Below are 25,176 nucleotides of genomic sequence, written 5' to 3'. Positions count from 1 at the left end.
AAACAAAATGTGGCAGACCCATACAATGCAATATTATTCAGCCTGAAAGGAAGGCTGACATTTCATTATTTTAGTGATTCTCAATCTTAGTAACACACTGAAATAGCCAGGAGAGATTTTTAAAATATTGATGCCTGGGTTCCACCTGGTCTTCTGATGTAATCCCATGCTGGGGTATGGCCAAGGCATCGGGATTTTTAAAAGCTCCGGGTTTGAATGCAGCCAGGATTGAGGATGACTGCTCTGTTATGAAATATCTTAATTCCTGTTAGATGTCTTAATTCCTGATAGAATAATATGTCCTTGTATGTCAGAACTCTGAATGTTTCCCACACCCCAAGTACCTGAGCTAAACAGCAGGCTTAGCATCTTACCCTGAGCTTTGGAGGAGTTTATCAGATCCTTTTCTAAACTGTTGAGTGAGAGAAGGAGTTAACATAGCATATACTTAAAGGAGGGGCCCAGGATCTGGCTGCTGGGATGAAACTGTGGTTGCATTACCCACTAGCTGTGCAACTTCAGCCCAAGTGCCTAACCTTTCCAAATCCCTCAGTGAGCATGATGTGCCCTTACTCACAAAATTATTTGAGGAATGGGTGAGACAATTCCTCTAACATGCAGTATTCAGAAAAGCCTGAAAATTTAATCAGTCTTACTACTAATTACAAAGAACTTATACTTAATGTCTGGTGACACTCCTTTAACATTTATTTAACATCATATATAGATCTAGATTATACAATCCTAGATTTCTGAAGTTCGAGAGAGGAGAGAAAGTGAGCAGGAGGTAAATAGATACAGGTGAGAAGAGGTATGTGCATGTGTGTGTGTGTAAAAAGAGAGTAAGACTACCAAAGACATTTACTAAAAGAGAGGGGAAATTTTTTTGACTTCCTGAACTTGACATCTGATAGAAGTTTCAAGAAGGGAAGAGGCAGCAGAGATTTAAAGCATCCTCAGAAGAGAGAGGGTTTCTACCCAGGGATGACAAGAACCTTGGCTGAAGAGATGGAGAGAAGAAGAAAGAATGATACTTGGAATCAGCTAGGAGGAAAGAGACTTCAGAGAGACTGGGAAGAGCAACACTTCAAATATTTATTTTTTATGCTGCTACATGAAAGTTAAACTTGGAGGCAAAGCCTATTTGGATTTATACTCTGAATCACTTCTGCAAAGGAGAAAGCCCATCTTGGAACTGTGCAGAGGAGCCACAAAAAATGGAAGCTGCCTTGTGAAGAATTCCAGTTCATCACATCTCCTTCCAGACTTGAGAACACCCCGAGCTGCCTGAAGAACCAACAGTTGGGTATTGAGCTCTATTCTGGAGAGCTTGCAAGTTGTTTACCGCACTCCCCCATGGTCAAAGTCATACCTCCTGCAGTGGGGAGGAAAGACTGCCTTGGCCCAGCTGCAGAGAGTTCAGAGGAGGGAGGCACCTGCCCATGGGAATGAGCTCAGACCCTCCACTGATGATGCAGCTGGAGGCCTGGCATGTATCCGTGAGGGTTACCCTGGATGGTCTTCCTCCAGCAGAAGGGTGTGTTGTCCCTGCACCTCGGGCTGGGTGCTGGGAATGTCCATAGCTCATCCCAATTGTGTTCATTCCATTTGCTGACTAATTCTTCTGAGACTTAGTCAGAGGGAAGGGCTTTGGCTATTTGGAAGCACAAACATGGGCTTCCATTCTCACTGGCTGGAAGAGTTCGGCCTTTTCTCTATCATCTGGCATGTTGACAGGTCCACTGTAAGGTTGGTGACCATTTTGCCCAGTGTGCAGGATATGGAGGTCTTTATGGATATCTCCACTCTCTCTGCTCAGCAGGCCACTCCACACAGTGGGGAGAAAGGCAGTCTGGGTTCCTTCATGCTCACTCTCAACCCACTCACCCACTCAGTGACTCCCAATGGGATTAGTTTAGAGAATAGAAACTCTCCAAGGAGTTCCCACAAGCCAACGGCTGGGCCCCCTCGCTCGTGCATTTGGGTCGGCTAGCCTACATTTTTTGAAGCTGTATTTTTTTTAAAAAAAATATGACAGTCCAGGCTTGAAAACCAGTACACTTGGAAATATAAACTAGATGAAAACAAGCTATAATGAAAGTGAAAAAAAAAACACAAAACATATCAGCTTACTGCCGATTGAAAATCAGGACCAGATGAGACTATGAGGCTCTGGGCATTTAATTCACAGGAAGAGGTCACTGCTTGGTGAAAACCATGCTCAGGCTGTGCTGGCTTCCCCTCTGCAATATTGTGTTTATTTGTTTGTGCCTTTCCCTACTTTGTGGAGGGAAATAATGAACCAGCTTGTTTGAAGTTCTTTCTGCCTTTATGTAAAGTGTGTTTCATTTCACTTTATTTCATTTGGAGAGAAGGGTAGGAAAAAGGCACTGATGGCCAACCTGGGAATCCAGTTTGTTTACTAAAATGTGAAGGCTGGAGGAGGGCAGGAGTGGATTCAGTAGGCAGGTAGGATGCTCAGTGTGAGAAGAAGAGAAGAGGTATAGGCTGCTCCAACCAGGACTATGAACTACTGAACCTTGTATAGTCTCTCCAAAGGGTGGAGAAAAGAAAAACGGAATGGAAGGATAACAGCATACTCCAAGTGTGGCCCATGGACCAGCAGCACCAGCAGCACCAGCAGCACCCCATGGCTTGTGAGAAGCACAGAGCTCAGCTGTCTGTCAGACCTCTGGATTGGAATCTCTGTGATGTTTTTGTCCAGAGGTTCCTCACTGGTAAGCTGAACATCCTTTTTAACCAACAGACCTATTTTCTTTGAGTGATAGCTTATTGACCTCTAATTCATTTTTAAAAATTGATTTTGTTGCCAACATTTACAAATCTAGATGTAAAAAAAATCTAGATTTCTGTCTTGTAACAAAGCCAAACGTCTGGCATCACTAGGCTGGCACTCTTGTGTGGCACAATTTATTTGTGCGAAGTAGAGACTGCCACCTTGGGTTAGCATAGACTTCCAGTGTGTCCTACTGACTTTGCAGCCTGAGGTCAAATGTCAGTTGCAGTTCAGCATGGCTTTAAGGTTTTCAGTGAGTAGTGTAGAATGGGAATAGGACCCAGCCCATTGGCCAACAACACACTATTAGAGGGTTATTAAGGGAATTTTCTCTCTCAAGGAATTTCTCTTTTTCTTTCTGATGTTCTCTATGTGGCTGTGACATCAGTGCCCATCTTGCTACCAGCCTATCAATGAGACCAGCATGAGGTGGCAAGGTTGAAACCTGGAGAAAAGCTGGATCTTTGAGGGTGTTGTTGAACTGTTGAATCCACTCACCCTGGATCTGGCGACACATCTGTACTTCCTGGTAGGGGTTATGTGCAATTCTTGTTGTTTAGCCATTTTGCTGCTTGCAACCAAAAACCTTCTAATTGATTCAGGGGAAAAACAATTTGTCAGTTGAGAAGGTTGTGTGCTTCTCACATCTACCATCCTTATTGATTCTGTTATCTGTCTGGTCTGGGCCTTAGTTTCCTTCGGTGGATATGGGCCCAACAGACCCCACTAACTTTCCTGGGTGGAGTGTGGTTCAAATGTGATCCTTGGGTGTGGAAGTGCTTCTTTGTGCCCCATGTAAAAGGAATAAATAAAGCACAGTGTGTGTTTAGGACAGTACCATTTGGTTCTAATGTTGTTACCTTGATGATCTTGACAAATATCTTAACCTTGCTAACCCTCAATGTCCTCCTCTCTGAACTACTCTCATACTTAGAGAGTTATGATAATGGTTAAATAAAGGAAATGTAAGAGTTTGACTCCAAATTTTGACGTGTGATTGCTCCTTCTTTCCCTTGTATCCCAAATCTGGGAATAATGGTAACAAAGCCCGATGCTCCATTGGAGCTGAGGGGAGATTTGAGCCACACTCTCCATCTACACATGGGTACCCTTATCCTGCCCCACTTCCAGCACAATGAAGACGCCAAGCCAGTGGTCAGAACAGGGTGAGGAGGAGCCTGCCTTGCTCTCCCCAAAAGTTTCATGATTAGGTAATAAATCTTTCCCTACCCCCTTGGTGTGTGTGTGGTATCATCATTCTGGGAGTGGCCATAACAATGACACATGTAAAGCAGCTTTCATTTTGTAAGTGCTCAGGAAATGTAACTCTTCATACTCATGCAATTTAGCATTATTATTATTATACTTGTAAGAATATTTTCAAAACACTTTAATGTGGAGAAAATAGTACAGTGACTCTGTTGTGCCCACCACCCAGCTCTAATAACCACTATCTTTTTGTCATCCTTGTTTCCTCTATCCCCACTCTTTTTTTGAGATAGTTTTAAGCAAACTGGCTTGTAAGCACTTTAATATATGTCTCCAATAGATAAAGGACTTATCTCTCTTAACATTAGCACAAATCACTATCAGATAACAAATTTAACATTAGTTCTTTAACATCACAAATACATATAGTCTGTGTTCAATTTTTCTCAATTAAAAATTGTTCTTACAATTAGTTGTTTTTAATCAGAACCCAAATGAAGCTTATATGTCTTTAATTTTCTACATAACACTTAGTGCCATTTGATATTTTCTTACTAATTTGTTTATTGTCTTGTTAATTCATTGTTAATCATCTTCATCCATCCATTAAAACCCCATTAAAGTGGAAGCCACATGCATGGACTCTGGTGTCAATTTTGTACACCAGAGCTCCCGGCACCTAGTTTAGCAATACATACTAGATTATCAAGAAATATCTGTTACAAGAACAAATGAATGAATGGAAGGACAGGTCTGGAAACTGCTCTGTCCACACAACAAATTGTATATATATATTTACAACTTTCTTATTGGGGACTATAATCCATAGGACTCATGACTTGATTTCTCCTTTCTTTTTGTCCAATAAGGAGAAAAGAAAAAGATTTAAAACTGTTGGAATAGTCACAAAATTATCCTGTGGGAGTACTCAGAAAACTATACTAAGTAGTAATATGTTCTGACATGACTGATTTATAAATATACTGAGATGACCTTGTTAAAAGGAGAATTAGCTTTATTTAGAGGAATTTACCTTATAAAATGAGACCTAATTTAAAAAGGAATTAGAAATGTGTTTATTTATTTAATTCTTTATTTTATCAGCATCCATCATAAGAAGTTCCTATAATAGTACTATTTTTGTCAATTGCCACAAATTCTATAGGAGTTACAATTCAGTCTTTAAGTGGATGTCTGCTCTGTAACAGTAGGTCATTTTAAAACTAATCTGCAGGGACATGAAGAAATGGCAGTGAGATCTCAAGGTCATGTACTCTGCATCATTCCAGAAATGATATACTTGCATTTTATTTTTTTGTAAATTCAAGAAGAAAATCTCACAGAATTCCTCTTATGAAACAAAAAGAATTGAAATCACCTTCCTTTAGGTTCATGCAGCAGTAGCATCAGTGGTCTAAAAGATGCAAATTGAGCTCTAAAGACAAATGGGATCCTTTAGATCTTCTAATGGGTTTGGGAACCAGAATGTGACCTATGACATTAGAGACAATTGGAGAAAGAAGAGTGAAAAGACAAAAGATTATTTGGGACTCAGGATAAAGTTTGGAGTAAACCCCCATTTCTCCTTCCCTATTATTGAGGAGATATTGAAATATTAAGGACTTAATATAATATCAAAATATCTATGTACAAACACACATAGATTCAAGTTCAAGTAGCTCTGGGAAATTCTGTACTTGCTCCCATTATTTTATTCATATTATGCATGTGGCCCCTGAAAGTGAAATATAACAGTGGGTCAGGAACACCGAAGTTGCCAAGATCACACAGAAACTGCTATTTAAGATGATCTGAAAAATGGTAATGATCACACACATAGATCTGAGAGATCCAGAGGCACACAGCTGTGGCTTTAGAACCCCAGCTATATTTACCATCTGTCTATTAACACCGAGAATCTTGGCTGAGATAGCTGCTTTACAGATCTGAGAATTCTGTCTTTTCTCCCAAGCACCCCTGGGCTGGGTTTTCCAGAGAAGTAATGAAACCTAGGAGAAATAACTTTCTTGCTCTCTCATACTTGATGTAAAACAAGGGGAGGTGATTAACTTCAAATTAATTGTGGGGCCTTTTCACATGTTTTTGTTTGGAGCTCTGTGGTTGAGACATCATTAGTCACCCATCTTCCATGAGGGGAGTCACTTAGAGTAGATGCTCAAGGACTTCCACTTTAAAACAGGGCCCTGGCTGAATTTGGTGGGGGAAAAAGACTGTATTTTTGCTGGCTAATACAACAGTTCTAGATGCTCATTAAGCTGTTATAAAATGTGAAATGATGACTCACTGCGCACCCCTCCCAAACCCCCTCCCTGCTCCTATTTGCCTGCGGTTGATGGAATGTATACTGATTTGGGTTAAAGAAGAAACTTGTGGTTTCCATTATAGTCTGTAAACATCGATTGCTGAAAGCCTCAAGCGAGCTATCATCTCCCGCCACACACATGCTTTATATACAGTTCATCTCGGAAAACAGATTGGGAGAGCATGGTGTTTACAACTCCAGAGTAACCCATCTAATGGGGGACTGGTCTGCCTGGGGGTCTCCAGACTGTCACTGTTCCCAGCTAGGCGGAGGTCCCCTCTGATGTCTTCTAAACCGAAGCATCAAGAGAGAAGCCAAGGCCAATGCTGCTTAAAGAAAGCCCTTCTTGGTGCTGCAATGGCCCTCTGTCACCCCATCTTCAACAAAAGTGTCTTTAAAAAATTTTTTTTTTCAGAGACAGAAAAAAAAGTACTCTGCTTTTCTTTTAGGTTTTATCCTTAGGTCTTATACTAAAAGTCACTTGAAAAGTTGTTTTATCTGTCATTTTCAAGGCCATTGGCGATGCTGTCATTTTGGACTCAAGATTAATTTATGAATGAGTGATTCTGATGGTGTATAATGGGTTTAAAGAGCCCCCCAGAGAGAGACTGCAGAGGGTAGCTGGAGATTTGCTTGATATCCTGACTGTGGCTGATAAGAAGAGCTAAGCATGGTCCAGTACCTTCTGGAGGGAGGAATCATGGGTGTGGTATGGGTGGAAAAAGAATAGGATGTAATCTCTCTTGCTTTTCTAATTTATTACCTAAATTAAGGGTTTGCATTTGGGTTCTGGCTTTGACATTTAGTGGCTTTGTGACCTAGGTCATTTCTTAAATTGGAACACGGGTCCCCTGGAAGTTTTGTTACAATGCAGAATCGGACCCGGTAGGTGCAGGTGGGACCTGAGACTGCCTATCTGACTGCTGCTCACCAGCTGTGAGTAGTAAAGATCTGGCAAGTCTTGAAACTGATGTAAATCCTAGTTGGCTCTTTAGTAAAACAGGGTTTAGAAGGATGCCAACCTTCCAGGATTATTATCAGGACTCAGCCAGCACTTTTAAGAGCACCGAGCATGGGCCCTGAGATGGGGAAGACAAATATTAAATATTGGCTTCTGGGTCTGGAGATGTTAGTGATGGAAGACATCTGAGGAAGAACCTAGTTTGAACCTTTCCTGTTACAAATGAAAAAACGGAGGTGTGGGCAGGGTAGCACTCTTTTTGGACTCAGTAAGTCACCAAATATACCAGCATCTCCTCTTTGAGTACAAATGGAGTCCTGTGGACAGAGATGTCTGATTTATACTTAGAGTAGGTGTGGTTTATATCTCTGACATCATATGACCTATGATTTGATATAAAATTAGTCATTGTTGCAAATATTTTACCTCCTTCTCCCCTTATTATTATTTTTTAATAAACTAAGGAGTTCCCATTACAGGCTATTCCAAACAGAAAGGAGCAAGGAGTCTGTGATTTCACTCATGTTGAGCTATAAGTGTTCTCTTTTCCCTGATGTCCAGCCTCTCACCCCTCCTAATTCCTTGCTGTAACTCGCCCTCTCCTCAGCTCTTAAGAATGTTAGGCAGGTCTCCTTGTCATCTTTAATCAAGCAATATGATCAGTAAACACCATAAAATAACATAATACCTTTCTGCTCTTTCTGAATTGCAGTAGTGGGGAAGGTACTAATGATGTAATGACAAGGCTAATTAAAACCTAATAAAACTCATAGTATTGGAGTTTGGCAAGTGGCTAACAAGAAAGGCTTAATTCCCTGGCTTGCTTACTAATAACTCAATGGTCCTTATTAGGAAGTAGCTCTCACTGACTGCTTCTCTTTATGGAGACTGGGAACATAAAGCTGTTGAAAGACCCTCCACATGGCTGGGCTTTGAAGAGGGCAGCACTTTACTAGGTTTCCCAGTTTTTAGAGTGTTGTGTTTGCCACTGCCCCTGTCTGAGCCAGTTAGCTGTCGGAGCCAGTGGTCTTGTTAGTCTGATGCTAATGAAGTTGGAGTTTTCTCCCCAGGCATGTTTGTAGGACTCAGCAGAAAGAGACGGTTTATGTTCTGACCCAAGACTGCACTGTTCATGTTGGTCTAATTCCTCTGAATCTGTGGAGGACCAGGAGACAGAAGAAGGCTGGCTCCATGAGCACTGAAATCTCTGCTTGGGTTTTGGGAAAGATGTGATGGTGTCCTTTACAAAGGACAGACCACAAGCAATGAGCGAAGAAGCATGTTCTTTAAGAAGCACTCGGAAAGGGATTGCTTAGGGAGACCTATGAGTTTAGGGTAAGCCATAGGACTGAATGATGGAGATGGCTGAGGATAGCAGGATGCCAAACCTGGGTAGGAATACTAATACTTTTGCTTACTGATACTACTTTATTAGGGCAATTACTAATGTTCCCTGACCTGCAGCCTCACCTGACTAATTTGCAGTTTTAAAGTTCCATTCCTTCATTCTGGGGGTCTGAGATCTAGACTCTGAAAGCTCTATGCATGTGACTATCCATGAGTGATTAAAATTAAGTGACTATGTAAATCTGATTACAGAAACATGACTGATTTATGGTAACAACGATTAGCAACCAGCAAGGTGTATGTGGTAAACCCAATTCTTCACCCCACCTGTTTATTTCACCACCCCTTGAATCTGGGCTGGCCTTAAGACTTGCTTTGGCCAATAGTCTGCGGTGAAAGTAACAGTGTGACATTTTCATATCAAAAAACCTTTTGCGCTTGCACTTGTTCTCTGGATTCTGTGACTTTTAAGTGAACTACCCCCCAGCTAGCCTGCTGGAAGATGGAACGCAGAGAAGAGCCATTCCAGGTGAGTCCATCATAGACCACACAGTCCCCAGTGGATCCTCCAAGTGATGGGGCAGATGCATGAGCAAGCCCAGCCAGGATCAGCAGGATCCTCCCCAGAGCAAATGAATATATATATTACTACAATAGATAAGTGCTTAAAACTGAAAAATGGAAAGATTTTTTTTTCTTTCAGGGAACAGTCATATCCCTACCACTTAATAATTTACTATGTTTCTTTTATTACCTATTTATTGATCTATACATCCTTGTATTCATCCATCAATCTATATTCTTTTTCTGGTAGTTATTGCTTTTAGCAACTGAATTTTGAGATGGTTTGTTATGTAAGCATTAATTGGGATAGTGTGTAACTGATACAATGGACATACTAGTAATATAAAAGGAAGGCTTAGCTAGGGAAGTAAGCAAAGGTTCTGAGAAAAGTGGTTAATTTGGGTTTATAACTTCTGGTCAAATATTTGACCAGAAGTTATAAAATGGCAGCTCAGGGTTCATTAGCAAGCAGGGGGCCCTGGTCACACTATATCACTTTCCTATGTTCTATTTCCCTGGCAGTTAGAATTGCTCAGAATTTTTAATCTCAGAGTAGATATTTAGGAAGCAGCTGTCCATGAGGATGAGAATAAGGAATATTCCTTATAGATGTACACATTTCCATAGTTTCTATGTACAGTCATGCATTCATTTTGACAGTAATTGCAAGAGGAAAACATCTTATAGGTTTAAAAAATCAAAGCTCAGAGAGGTTTTCGATCTGCTCAATGTCACTTAGTTAGTTTGAGGCCGAGATAAGGTTTAAATCCAAACCTTTGCATTGTAAGTTTCAATGTTCTTTTTGTAAGTTTCATGTCTCAGCTGTTTTTTTTTTTTTTGTTGTTGTTGTTGTAAAAAAATAATTAGAAAGATGACAAATGAGAAAGATAGAAAAGTGGGAAATAGACATAGGGAAATATAGGACAATTTATTCTAAACTTGTTTCTATCAGAAATACTGCACCTCCTTCTAATATCTGGTGCTGTGCTAGGGGCATGGCATGGCACCAAGTCAGAGAAGACAGCCTCTGCCCTGAAGATTAAGCAAACTAAGCGGGCGTGATTGATACAGAAAAAAATGCCTCTGGTATTGGCTTCAGAGAACCATGGCCCACCTCTGGTTTCAGCCCACACATGGGAGACAATTTTATGATCTAAATGATCTAAAGACTCAGCTCTAGCTGTCAGCATCTCACTTCAAGGGTGTCCTGTGTGGCTTTCTCTGCTCTGCCTAGGGCCTTCTGCCAAGCCATGGGAGCTTGAGCTTGTTTGGCTTGTAAGTGCCACTAAAAGGAGTTTGGAAATTAATAGCCCTGGGGCAACATTCACCCCCTGGAGGATAGGATCTGGTGGGTAAATGCTCCATCTTCCCCCCTTGTATTTGGACAATTCCAGGATGTACTTGAATTCTTATGTTAGGTTCTGCTGCTTTTCTGAAGCTAAGTCAAAAAGACATAACATGAACTCACGAAATCATAAATAATACAGTGTAATAACACTATAAGGCAGTATGAATTTATTATATATAATAATTATACTTCATATATATTCATATATATTATAGTTTCATAATTTTCATAGTTTCATAATTTCATAATTTTCTCTCCCTCTCTCCCATTTATTCATTCATATATATATATAGATATATATATATGAATGAGTATATATATATATATATATATGAACGAATAAATGGGAGAGAGGGAAAGAAAATTCAGTAGATAGCTTTATTTTCTGGGACTAATAGGAGGAAGAGAGGGAGAGAGAAAGAGAGAGGGAAAAAGGAGAGGAGAGGAGAGGAGAGAGAGAGAGAGAGAGAGAGAGAGAGAGAGAGAGAGAGAGAGAGAAAGAGTAAATAGAAAACACAGGAGTTGTAAAAAGCAAGAAGAAGTCTATGAAAACTGGGGTCATTAGATTCACCCTTAAAGTGAGAATATAATTTTAATATATGGTTAAATGGAATCCTGGGCATGGGATCCATAGGAGGGAATTATTTTGAGCTTTTTATAAACCTCTGTTTTTCTTTGCTTTACTAAATGTCAGCCATTAGCAGTGCTAGAGCATCCAGTGGAAACTTTAATCATCAAAAGTCTACCATGAAGTAGCAACTTGCTAATGGCTAATGGTATTGGAAACCTAAGTTGGCTTCCTTTTTTCTTTTTTTCGATTGTGGTATAATATTTTTAGGGTCAACCCTTTATATTTTAGGGATGATCATATCACTCCATTTGCTGGTAGGGTATTTTCGAATGTATTCAATGCCAACATTACTTATCCAAAGTCCCATGGACAAGTAGGATGGGAAAACCAAGGCTGATTGCTGATAGAATGTGTCAGTCAAGGAGAAGTCAAATGCCATGTGGTTGGCTTTTAAATCAGGGCCAGATGGCAAACAGTATTTGTTGGGTCTCAGTTATACTCCAGTTGTCTAATGCTCTGAAGTCTGATGAAAAGTGAAGGTATTTTTGCCACAGTGAAATCCTGGCTCGGGTAGCCGGTAGCCTAGATTTCCATCACAGAGGGCCAGTTTTGGGAGCATGACTTGTAGAGAAGCAGAGGGGAAGCCCTAGAGGGAGAGGGTGGTCCTGTTCATCTGCAATCAGGCCAGAGGAAGGGTAGGGTGTGGAAGTGCACATGGCAGCTTCCTATGAGTGCCTGATCCTGTTTTAAGCAGACAGCTTTATTTTCTGGGACTAATTTCTCTCTTGCTCTTCATCAGCTCAATGCCTGAAAGGCAAAGAGGTCTCAAAGGGGAAGCAAGAAGGAGGAAATTCAAAAGGGAAAGAAAATATCTGCACGTCATGGAGAGCATAAACAAAATGTAAACCTTTAATAATAGGCACTCATAGGCAGATGAAAGGAGATGAAGCAAAAGCCCCCTCCCAAGTAGCTACAGCTGCACAACTGTCTGTTGAAAACACTTTAATAGCTCCAAACATTAACTATTTTGTTCTTTTCAAAGTTTATAACCTTTTCCCTTTTTGCTCAGCTGTGTTCTAATGACAATTTTTTTTCCTTCTGTTAAACAGGACCGGTTTATGAGAACAGGATGTTTGTATTAAATATTAAATCGTCAAGGCTTCCTTCAGCCGAAGGTCCGAGCTTGGCTTCAGTTTTGATTGAAACAGACAAACCTACATTCCTACAGAACTGCAGAGAGTACAAAGAGTTTGTCAAATCTTGATAGTGTAACCCGGCGTGGGGCCAAGAACAGAATAATTGGTTAATGTCTGCGTAGTTCTTTGAAGATAGAAAGTACTGTGTAAGTTCTAAGGACCATTGAGAGCTGAGCCGGCCCTGGAGGGCCCGATTCTGGGGTCAGCAGACTATTCTCCAAATTGACTTTCGAGGAGCTAAGTCATTGGCTCATGCAGATTCTTTGTGGGAGCCATTTGGGTTCTAGAAATTGGCCCCAGCTCCGGCATGACTACTCTCACTTCTTCTTGTTGGAAGTTTAATTATGGGCTTAGCTCCGTCATCTTTGGCCTTCAGAGGCTGTGCAATGTCCTAGAAGGTGTCCTTCATTTCATACAAAAAACATTCTCCCTTTAGGAGGTGGGATTTTGGGGAAATAGGCAAATATAACTTAATAAGGTTTACCAACTCTTCTGCAGGATGTCAGTATGTGGTCACAAAAATGAAGAAAATGTGCTGAAATGAGTCTTGGGCATGCTCATTCCTTCTCTTGGAGAGTCATAAAACAAGGATATTGCAGCCATTATTGCTTTTTAAGGAAACGGAACCCACAATAAGTGGTTTAATAGAATTTAATATAGGAACTGAACTAGAGAGGTATTGGAAGAGCAGAAACCAGGCAAGGCAAGGCAATCTAAAGGTGAGCAATGCAGAAAGCCACTTCCACTGGCAGGTCTGCAGGTCGGAGCAGGGAGGCAGTGTCAGCAGAGCTCAGGGCTGCTTCTGAGGATCTGGACCCTATGAGGAAAGCCATCAAGAGGGGATGGAGTCAGGAGGAGATGTGACCTCTGTCTAAGTAACCGAGAGGAGAAGAAATACTCTGGCTTCTTTCCCCCCCCGCCCAGTCCTCAAGGCCAACCTAATTAGAAACCAAATGGGCAAGGGGGTCTGGGGAACTTGCTCGGTTTAGGCCCGCTTTGAGATCAAAGCAGGATCAGGTTAGGGGATAGATCTGAGAGTAAAGAGACAAGCAGAGAGGCACCTGGGTGAAAGGCCCAGAGAAGCCCGGTATTCATGAGGTTCTGTTTATCATTGTCTGACTGAGGGTCAATCACAATTATTTGATTGTGTGGTGTTGTTTTTTTTTTGTTAATCCTCACCCAAGGATATATATTTTTTTCATTATTTCATTTTACTTTTGGTAAAGAGAGTAGAAAGGAGGGTGGGGGAAAGAGAGAGAGAAATATCCATGTGAGAGACATATCAATTGGTTGCCTCCCTCACCCACCCCAACTGGGGCTGTGGGTTGAATATGCAACCCAGGTATGTGTCTTTGACTGGGAGTCAAACCTGAGGCCCTCCAGTATGCAGGCTGACTTTCTAACTATTGAGCAACACTATCCAAGGCTATTTTGTTGTTTGTTTGTTTTTTGTTTGTTTGTTTTTTACTTCCATGAATCCTGTATGGATATCTTTAAATAGGATTTCAAGTTGCAAATCAAGGTATGCTGACTTTGCACTGCAGCAGCTTGTTGGTTTTATATGAGGTTAAGCAGAGGTATAGAGGCAAAAGTAATTAGAGGCAGAGACTGTGGCTTCTCTAAGTGGTTTCATTTCTCCTTGGTTCTGCTCTCGCATGAAGGCAGGCAGGCATGGAGATCTGGGGATTCAGTTAGTGGTAGCCAACGTGATGTTGGCAGAGGGAAAGTTTCACCCCTGGAGTAGGACAGGGTGCATGGTTGGGAACTGAGTTAGACACTATCAATGGAACTTTAATATTTGCAAATGTATATAATTACCAGATGAAAAAATTATAGCCAAGGGTTTGGACTATTGGTATCAAGTGTCATTGTGAATTCTACTCAAATGCCCAGTAGAATCACTGACCCATTTTCATATATATATATATATATATATATATATATATATATATATATATATATATATATTTGTCTCAATGCCTAGTCCTTCCTAGTACTGTGACCATTTCCTCTCAGGATCACCTTGGCCTCTAGCCATGTCTATCTTATGCAGCTCACAGAGTGAACATCCATTCATAAATACACATATAAACATATATATTTGAAGTATTATCCACACCTTTATGAATCCTTTGTATAGTGTATAATATCTGTTCCTGAACTGCAAGAGGTCCTCTCCCCACCTTCTCTGCCACATCCCTCAGTATTAGGACCTTCTGAGGTCTGCTGTCCTGAGCCACACCTGGAAACTGGGCATCTATAGGGGACTTGGTGCATAGTGCCAAGGCTGCTTCAGAATAAAAGAGAGACCTTTCAAAAAGTGGCATAAAAAAATAGCCCTATCTTGGCTTTAGGCTACCAAACCTGGAAGATGTTCTTGAAAGCAGTGTATGGGGTAGAGGACCCTGGTATCCAATTCCAGGCTTCTGCCATCCAAGGTGGGTGAGTGGCAAGGGAACTCCACTCTGTATCTACTACCAAATATCAAAAGCCCTTCCTTTTCATCTCTTAGCTGTTCCTTGCCACAATATCCATTCAATCAGTATGGCCAGTCTCTGTAAGTGCAATGCCAAATACTTCATTGACAAGTAATGTGAGAAATGTAGTCCTTGACAATAAAATACTTGATAATTTTCAGAGTGGGGTGTGGCTTTGTACTTCTCTGAAGATAACCTTTACTATGTTTCCTCCTTTGGTCTGGACAACTCTCTATTGCTTGAATGAGCTTCTCGATTCAAGGGCTTGCTAGCCTGCTCCTGAAGTCCATTATCTTTGTAGTCTCTATCTTCCACTTCTTCACTAACCACGGTTTCCCTCTTTCCCAACTTTGGCCAGATTCCTCCTCCTCTAGGTCTTTTCTGCTTCTCCTCAGTCAGCATGAGCTAGAAGCTTTCTCACTAACCAATGAGACTCCGCAGTCTCTTTTGTAGTTACTATCAGTTTAGCGTAAACTTCAGGCAAATCCTTGAGCATGTTTGCATACAATAATGGTTGGTTTCCATCATTGTATGCAAACATGATACAATAGCCAGACAGTTAACCTCTAAAGTTTCTCTTCTATTCTCAAGATTTACAATATATTTCAATACTATGCAATGAAATATATTAGAAGATGAGGGTTGGGGGGCATAATTTTATGTAACTGATGAATTGCTTGACTGTCTTTCACCACTGCAGTGAAAACCAAATGAAGCTTCTTTACAGGTGACGTAAATGAAATTTCCCACTTTTGTACATTGTGTCTTTCCCGGGCTACTTTGCTCTCTTGATTCTAGACGGGATGGTAGGTGGAAGTACCAAAACCACGAGAGAGGCTGTGCTAGCGATTATTACCAGCCTGAATGGAAACAGGAAATACCAGAAATCTTATAAGTGCGGAGACTTCCAGCCTAATTTCACAGTCTCAGATGTTTGAATAGAGGTTAGCTTCTGCTGCAAATCTTGGGCGTACATTTCAACAAGACTTCCGGTCTCATGGTGACTTGCCCTGTGTCAGAGGAGTGGCTGCTAAACTCAGTCCTGGTTATCGAAATTCTGAGATGGACAAGTCCATTGCCCTTTTGCTTTTTGAATGGACCATGAACAGAAGGGTTTTGCCTGTGTTGGATAATGACAAGGAGATTGAATCACTTTGATGATTCTCTAAAGCCGGTTAGGAAATCATTTTCTGTGGCTTAGATAAAGCCCCATTGTTAAGAAAAAGGAGACCAATATGGACAATTACTATTCTCTGCGACAGTACAGCCTCACCTGTGAGCTTGGTAGTAATGCAGGATCTCAGGCCCCAAATCACTTCTACTGAATCAGAGTGTGTTTTCATAAGATGTTACAGGGATTAGCACGCACAGTGAAGTGTGACAGGCACTGGCCTGGAAGACTCCTGATAATTCTTTGATTTCTACTTGGCATGTGAATCATGAATAGTTTTCATAGGTAGTTATATAACACATATATAGTATATGTAATGTTATAGTTTCTGTATAATCTGGATTCTCATAAGTCTATCCTCTAATTACTAGAATCATTGATTGGCTGCCCCCTGCACACCCCATACTGAGGATTGAGTCCATGACCTGGGCATGTGCCCTGACCAGGAGTCAAACCATGACCTCCTGGTTCATAGGTCAACACAACCACTAAATAACCTTGGAAATCTTACTACTCTGTATATGTATATATATATATATATATATTTTCTAATCTATGTAATGTAATCTAATAACACACATACATACACATACTAGTATATATTAGTATATATAAATTGATTATATTTTAAGCTTAAAATTGTACTAAAAAGGAAACTTTAACATCATTAACAAATTGAAGTTCATTATCATTCATCATGAAAAAGGTCATATGACACAAAATAGAAATTCAAGGGATATAAAACATTGTCAAATTAAATCTATCAATCATTGCCTGAACTTGAACCATGTGCCTACACTTGCTTCTCTTTGTTGAAAAGTGAGAGTGACAAGTGTTTAAAGATAGATTAAGATGTCCTAATCCAAACCAAGTCTTTCTTCCTGAGTTGATAAATTGTTAGATGAGTGTAAAAAGAATCACTTCCTTGCTGTGTGATTCATGTTCTTGATCTATGTGAATGCCACATAGTATCCATATATAGGATACACTGCATTTTCTGGATGTCTTTATTAAAAACAATGTATTTCATTCCAGTGTGTTACCTTACATTGTTAGATTTTTGTTTCCTGCTATATAAAAAAATCCATGTTATTATACCAGATATTCTGACAGAGCCAGAAATCACTCCTGAGAACTCTTCTAGCTCCAGAATCTATTGACTATATCCAATCAGTGGTACTAGATATGTTCATGGAGTTATTTATTAGATTGGCTTACTACCCAGCAAGGAGTAGTTTTTCTTCAAAAATTGGAGGTAGAAAGATGTAAAGTGGAAATATGAGGACTGTGCCCATCTGAAATATGGGCTGAGACTCAAGGAAGATATGCCTGTGTGGGGACCATATGCAGGTCATAGGCAGTTGAGGAAGCAGCACAGGATAATGGTGAACTTGTGGTGATGATAGTGGATTAGCCATAAACCAGGAAGAGAAGACCATACAAAGTTTAGGAGATATAAGAGACAAACCATTTACTTCACCTAAGGCAGAACCTCTCATCCCACAGCTTATCTAATATCTTCCATCTGCCCCTTTGAATACATTGCCATATTATTTACCTTACTCTGATTCCTGTGGACCTCCTCTGAGTTCTAGATGTGCTGGTCAATGGGAGGTCAATGGGAGAAGATGGGAAGACTGAACAATGATGATGGGGTATTTTTTTCTCCTGACTCCACACGTCCCCCACCCCCTAACCCTGGATTGGTTGATCCTTCCATGGAAGGCCATGGCTCTTGTTAGGAAGGTGTCTCCTATAGAAATCTTTTTCCCTTCCAGGATCCTCTGATATGCACACAAGCTATAAATTTAATGAACATATTTTGGAATATTCTAAGCCTATAAGTAAAGGAGAACATTTCCTGTGAAGACTTACAATATGTTTTCCACCTTGGATTATAAAGTTGGTTATATTCAATATTCTTCTTATAACAGCATACAGTAAGCACACCTGACTCTTCCATCCATACCATAGACCTGAGCTGTATATGAAAAACTACTTGAAAAGGATAATTTATTATTTTTTTCATTTTAAGAAAAACTGCCTTCTGAAGGTGCAATAGATTGACTCTGCTAAAGTACAGTTAAGTCTGATTTATTTTTAATTTAAAGGCACAATGACAGAAATGCTTTTGAACTTGAGAATACAGTGTGATGATTTCTTCCCCTTATTATTATAAAGACTTGAAATGAAACACTTAGACCCATTGAACCTTCTCAATGTTGTCTATGAAAAGGATAAAAGTAGTGGGTATAAGCCTGAGACAGGATGCTGAGTGTCTCATAAAGGAAAGAGAAACGAGGCTGGATGCCAATTATCCTAGAATTCAATGGTTTCGATTTCAAACAGGGATTAAAAGCTTTTGTTTTTTGTTTTTTTTTTATAAATTGAACAATTATCATATTCCAACAAAAGTTTAGGTAGGATGAACCTGAATTTGTAGAAAAAGAGACATGGGTATTTCTTTAAAAGGAGTAGCACTGAGCTAGTCATGTATTACTCAGACATATCTTTACTATGAAGGAAGCACTCACACAGTTTTTGGTGACTCAAACTTCTTCAGCCAGAGTAAGCTTAGACTGTCAACAAGAACATTCCAACCAGAAAATTCATGACAGTTGTTCTCTATGTATATAACTAGTTGAAATAGTGTGAACAGATGATCATAAGATCCTTTATATATAAATATGAAACAGTCTATGCTTGTATCAACAGCTTCTCTTTGAAGGATTTGTCTTGCTAATAAGAACAATGACCATTTTTTCACTTATTGATTGTAAGAGTTGAGTAAATGTTGCTATGAATCACTGGTGTCATGGGAAATGGTTGCAGGTGATTCTATAGAACCCAATAAATAACACATTTTGTAAGTTTTCCCCTTTCAATAATCTTCCAGACTTTTACTTGATATTAAGGACTCAGTCTCAGTTTGTTGAGACCATATTTCATTGATTCTAGGATACATATAATTTTGCATGCTAGCATTACTGAAATTGGGTGGGTGTTATAATTTGATGCATCTCAAAATTGAAAAGTAATTACGTTGTCATTGCATGTTTGAACTTCAATTTGGTTACTGTTTGTATTGTCCTATATGAAATGTGTATAAAATAGTTCTTTTTATAATTATAGAATATATTTTCTAAGTGTCATAGTTTAATTGGCAGCAATTTCTTTTTCTCTGCATAAGAAGAATGATGGTTACATTATTATTTAACCATAAGAATGGCTGTTTGTGCAATTTGATGGTATAGGGATATGGACAAGATGAAATGTTAATCATTAAAAGGAGGATAAACAACAAATATATTAAAAATAAAATAGATAATTTTAAAGTGTTCTGTAACTGAGCTATTACCACTAAGACATAAACAATCACAAGTGCATTTTCCATTGCAATCTATAAAGCAGTTTCACCTACATTTTCCCATTTAATTTGCTCATTGAAACTTTGTAAGTTGCCAAATATGCTCCCAGGAAATGACATACAAACTTATAGATTTGCCAAATGTCTGCGATAGCTGCTGTCAGCCCTTCTTTGTCCACAGCAATGGACGAGTCCATGCCCAGGTCTGTGGTGAGGGCAAGGGAGTCTCTGCAGAGCCAGGTGAAGAAAAGCTTACTTCTCATTCTGGCCGTGGCCCCAAGTACTCTGCAATCTGCCATGTTAGGTGTTAGATAAGTAATTGTTAGACTGAGGTAAGAAGAGCCAAAAAAAAAAAAAATGGTGGAAATATCATGAGTTTGTTTAAAGCGAATCTGACACTATTCAACTTATGAATCTAGAAATTCCATTCATCGGTTCCAGGTGCTCATTGTTCTTTGTCATAATTGTTCCTTTGCTTTAGCTCTCACATTCACCAGCTGGGTCATTTCTGCTGTTGTGCCCTAACTTACATATCCACATTGTCCTCCCCATGGACGGACCTTCATCAACTCACATGTGGAAAATGACAATTCCCCTAGCTCCTTCAGACTACGAAAGATTTTCATCATATTTGGATTTAATTCTCAGCAACTTATTTGCTTCTTCTGATTTATTTTTCTCTGCAGTAGTTTTCCAGATCTCAACTACTATGACTGGTATTTCCGGGACCCCCATAGTATTGGCTCATTGTCTTGTCTCCAGTCACCCCATTCCAACCAGGTTTCTCTCATTGCTACTCTGATGGTTATCCTGTGTATTTTCCTCCTCTGGTCTTCTCACAGCTGGAACATTTTCACCTCTTTCTGCCACACAATCCTATCACACTATACCCTTGATTTGGCTCTCCTCTAGATACTGTCCTCTAATGGATAATCATATTTTTGCTGATTTAGTTTCACCAAAAACAAGTCACCTTTCTTCTCTGTGCTCAAAATCCTTTAGTTTTCATAAATTTATAAAATACTTCATGTTCTACCCACAACACAGTGGTGTGTTTTGAGAATGAAGTGGAGAGTGTGAGAGAACATCCTTTGCAAAGTAAAAATACCAGATGCCTTATTCCTCAATTTTGATCCATAGAAACACAAAATCTTGCAAACCAGTTGTAGAATACTTTTCCAGGACACTGAGCAAATCTCCTTGGATCACTTTTAGTGGCTTTATGAGCTCACCCCAGCTTCTGTGTGCTTTGTTTTTTTACACCTTAAACTTCAGAATCTCTTCCTCTTATAGCTCTCAAAAGCAGCCCATGCCCCTTAATTGATGGTTAGCTCCTCTCTGTGAAGAGGGATAAACTCTGAGGTATGATCTATGTAAACTCCAGAGCTCCCCATGGGATCAGGGATAGGACTGAGGCCAGGATGTCACCTGACATTGCACTCTTGTTTGGTGTGTCCTCTCTTCTGTTTGCTTCTCCCACTCACTTAGCGATTTCTCTTTGGAGGACATTCTTAGTAAGTTACTTACACATATCTTCTCCCTAGGTCTGCCCTGGAAAGCTCAATCTAAAAGAGAAGTCTTCAAAGCTTGTCCAAAGATGTGATTTCCACAGAACAAGACATTAGTTGACTCATTTATTCAGGCACATATTTATAATTACATAATTATTGAGTACCTATGTAAATGGCAGGCACTTTCATAGCTAATAGGCTGCAAAGGAATGGTAGAAGTCCCTCTCTTTGTGGACATATAGGCATAAAAGTAAAAAGTGACAGAAATCATGGTTTATATATTTTTTATTTTTAACTTTAAAAAATATTTTTATTTACTTCAGAGAGGAAGGGAGAGGGAGAGAGAGATAGAAACATTAATGATGAGGGAGAATCATTGATTGGCTGCCTCCTGCATACCCCATACTGAGATGGAGCCCGCTTCTTGGGCGTGTGCCCTGACTGGGAATCGAATCATGTCCTCCTGAGGACCAAGGTTTAAATAGAGTCCCTTGCCTCTAATTCGGTGCTCTTTTCTTTGCTTTCTATACATGGATATAATAAGATGCTCTTGTACATGTCCTTGATGAGTTTTGAAGATATGTGTCATTTATTGATTGTAAGGATCTTCCAAAGTCAAAGTAAAATAAAATAATATTAATTTTTATAACCCACTAGAGGCCCAGTACATACACAAAATTGGTGCATGGGTACAGTTCCTAGGCCTGGCCTGCAGTCAGGGCCATCTTCCCTGGCTGCCGGCAACCAGCCCCACCCCATGCTGCCACCCACCTCTGGTTCCATTTGCCATTGGGTGATTGGAGCCTGCCAGCAAGGGGGAAGGACCAAGAGGTCAGCCATTCTAGCCTGCTCACTGCCCCTGCTCCTGCTGCAGGTTGATCTCCATGTGTGGGTGACTGGTGGGTGGGGGCCTTGACCTTGCTCCACCGGCATCCTCCACCACCAACCTGTGGTTCCCTGTACTCCATTGAGCGATTGGAGCCCGCCAACTGGGGGGAGTGACCGAGAGGTGGTCTGTGTGCTTCATAGGGACAGGTTGAGCAGTGGTTCTGGTTGTTCTGCAATTAGGGTTAATTTGCATAACACCCTTTTATTATATAGGATTAGCAAAGATACATAAAAATAAGTTGTGTATATTTAGTTTGCTTTTCAGTCTTCTTTAGTGTCCTGGGAGAAACATGGTGAGTTTGATCAGTCAATATTGCATGTAATTCCTGGGTTGATTTAGAAGTTAGACAAAGGTTTTAGACGAGCCAGGTATGGCTTCCCAGCAGCCAAAAGTTCCACTGTATTGATGGCTGATACTTTGAAAACCTGTTCATGTACTTTGTGACAAATCCTTCACGTCAAGGACGATATCTCAGGAAGGGAAAGGCTGCATAACAAAACCTATAAACATGTCCTTCAGAATTTGAACCACTAATCCTCTAATCAGATATTATATCTGCTGATATTTTCAAGTCTAAGGGGATGGCTGAGCTGCAGATGGAATGCCAAGGAGTCTTCCTGCAATTCCAGCCTTGCCACTGTGATTTGCTTCATCCACAGGACAGCAGACAGCTTGGCCACCTGTGGGGGATGTGGAATATCTTCTTGCAAACTGACTCCAGCTTTTTATTTTCTCAATGGCATGGTCAGAACAGTAGTTTAATGCCTGGAAAGTACAGGGAGATTGCAGGGGAAGCATTGAGACTTCTACATTGATCTGAAAACACTCATGCTTAGTGTAATTTATATTTGCACTGACCAATTCAGCACTCCTCTGGGATGGATCACTTAATTAGGAAGAATAAAAAAAGCTGTTGTTTGATGTATGTGTCTTAATTATTTCCAAGTGGCAGAATTGATTCCCCCATTATGAATTTGCCTCCATTTGTGAGCCCGATGAAGCACCATTAAAGGGAATGGAAGGTCAGAGATCACCCTTTCTTTACATTTAATGTCCTCAAGCTGATAGATTATTTATGAGGGTTATTATGCCTCGGGTAATGTTCCCAGTTTTTCAGAAGAGCTATATGGATATGTAACATTGAGATACCACCCATCTTGACTTCGCTTGAGCTCCAGATGGCAACTGGAAAGTAGACTGGGAATATGATTCATTGCCATAAATACTGGCAGCGCTTCACGGCTCTCAGAAATAGTGATTTGGCTACTGTGGGCTGTACCGCTTGTTCTAACCCAGTGTTGCAGACAGTTCCTTGTGTCCTAAAGAGAAAAATAGTGCTGGTTTACTAAAAGCATTCATAATCTGGATCCTAAACTGTGTTTCCTTTTGGATTACCATATGTGCAAAATTTCAACCAAAAATATATCCCCCCACGGAAATAGAGCTTTCAGCATAATTGTATTGAGGAGTTATGAGCTTGTTTTCCTAAGCTAGATTTTCTCAGTTCAAATGCCAACTTCATTACCTATAATATCTGTGGTCTTGGACTCTGTTCCTCAGTTTCTTCATCTGCAAAATGGGCATAAGAGACTATATTGAAAATTAAATGAATAATTTCATGTCCAACTACTTAGGGCACTTTCCAGCACATAGTATCATTCAATAAGGGTTAGCAGTTCTTATTATAAAGATTTAAAATTGACCATGGGTTCATTATTTTATTTCTGCCCCTGGGCTTAATTCCTGGGCTGGTTCAGTGGGTTGATACTTCAGTGCTTGGCTATGGTTTGTTCTAGTTTTCCCTCAGCTCCATGCTGTGCAGGCTTCTCTCTTTGTTCCCAGAAAGGGTTCTCATTACTTCTTTTCAGAGGGTGAAGGTTGGGAAAAGGCCCAAATATGATTTGCCACAGTCCAGTTCTTGTCAGGACAGGAAATGGAAGGTCACTGTGTGTAGGTTTGTGTATTTTCAAGGAGTTGTGGCAGGATAGTGATCAAGCCATAGATTCTGGAGTCACTTAATAGTTCATAACTGGGTCTTTACAGCTATATGAACTTGGACAAATTACTTTCTCACTCTAAGCCTCAAATCCTCACCTGTAATATGGGTACAATTCCTAAAATGATTATGAGACTCAAATGCAACACAGTACTTGTCATCATTCTTGTTATATGGGAAGTCTTTTATACATGTTAGCTGTTTTATTTACATATTCATGCACACAAAAGACACAATTACCAGCTAACACCAAATAATTCTCCCTATATGTTGAGAATTATTAGCTTTTATAGACTGACTGGTAGTTAATTTAAAATTAAAAAATCTGCCCTCTAGTTTCTAATCAACACTCTGCTGCAGTTCTTGTCAGGTTTTAAATGCAGAATTTCACTGAATTATGCAAATACCAAGTGATACATTTAACCTCTGGCTGTGTGCTGGGGATTCAGACAGTTCCACTTTTCATTTGATCTTCTGCCTTCTGCAGAGAACCCATGGGCTCCCTCTCATTTGTTTATATGGCTGGTGAAATGGTATTTGTCAGAACCAATAAAAGGCCTGACACATTTCTCAGACAAATGACAGGACTGGGCCCTGATGAATTTGTTGTTGCTGTAATTGAAATTATATTTGGGCCTTGTCCTCCCCCACTGGAGGAGAAATGGAGAGCTTCACTTTGAAAAGGTGGAGCTAGGAAAATCCCCCAGAAAGTGAACTGTGGGTAGCACAGGACCAGATCTCCATAGTCATGTGGCCAATGCACAGTCCACGCTGATCACAGGTCAGGCACAGGCTCATCCCTCAGAGCTGAAAATGATGGGGCTGAAGAGAAGCAGGGAAGCCTCACAGACCCCAGCTTTGATTCTTTCAAAAATCTGAGCACACCTTGGAGGTCAGTATCTCCTTGTCATCTGTTCCATGGGACTCAGGTTTGCCCCACCTCCTGAGTTCCTGGCAGCCCAGTCTCTGAGGGATACTACAGCGTGTATCGTATCTATTATTAAAGGTGCCTATCTTGTACTGTGGATGCTGTGATGGACTTATTTTGGGGCTCAGTGGTATTTTACCTAAAATACCTGAAGATAGATGAGTGATTTGTGGTGATAGAGGTTCATTTTCATATGACAAATTTCTTCCCAGATGACATACCTTTAAGTAAGAATAGGTAAAATATATTGAGTTCTTACCATGTAGCAAGTTAGATATTTAAAATTTATTGTTACACTTTATCTTTTCAACAGCCTTGAGAGGTAGCTGTTATCATCCTTCTAATTTTACAGATGAGGAATTAGAGCTCAGAAGGCAGAGTTTCACATCAGTCTCATAACTGAAGAATAGTGGAATCGCAGAGAGACCTAGAATGGCATTTCTAGTGGGATGGTAGAGTTTATTGTCCAAGCTGGAGTGAAAAGTGACACTATTGTGCACTAGAGCAAAAGGAATTGTCCA

This window comes from Pipistrellus hanaki, assembly GCF_964339955.1.
Source record: "Pipistrellus hanaki genome assembly, chromosome: 6".
In the NCBI taxonomy this organism is placed as follows: domain Eukaryota; kingdom Metazoa; phylum Chordata; class Mammalia; order Chiroptera; family Vespertilionidae; genus Pipistrellus; species Pipistrellus hanaki.
Note: the sequence above shows the minus strand (reverse complement) of the source record.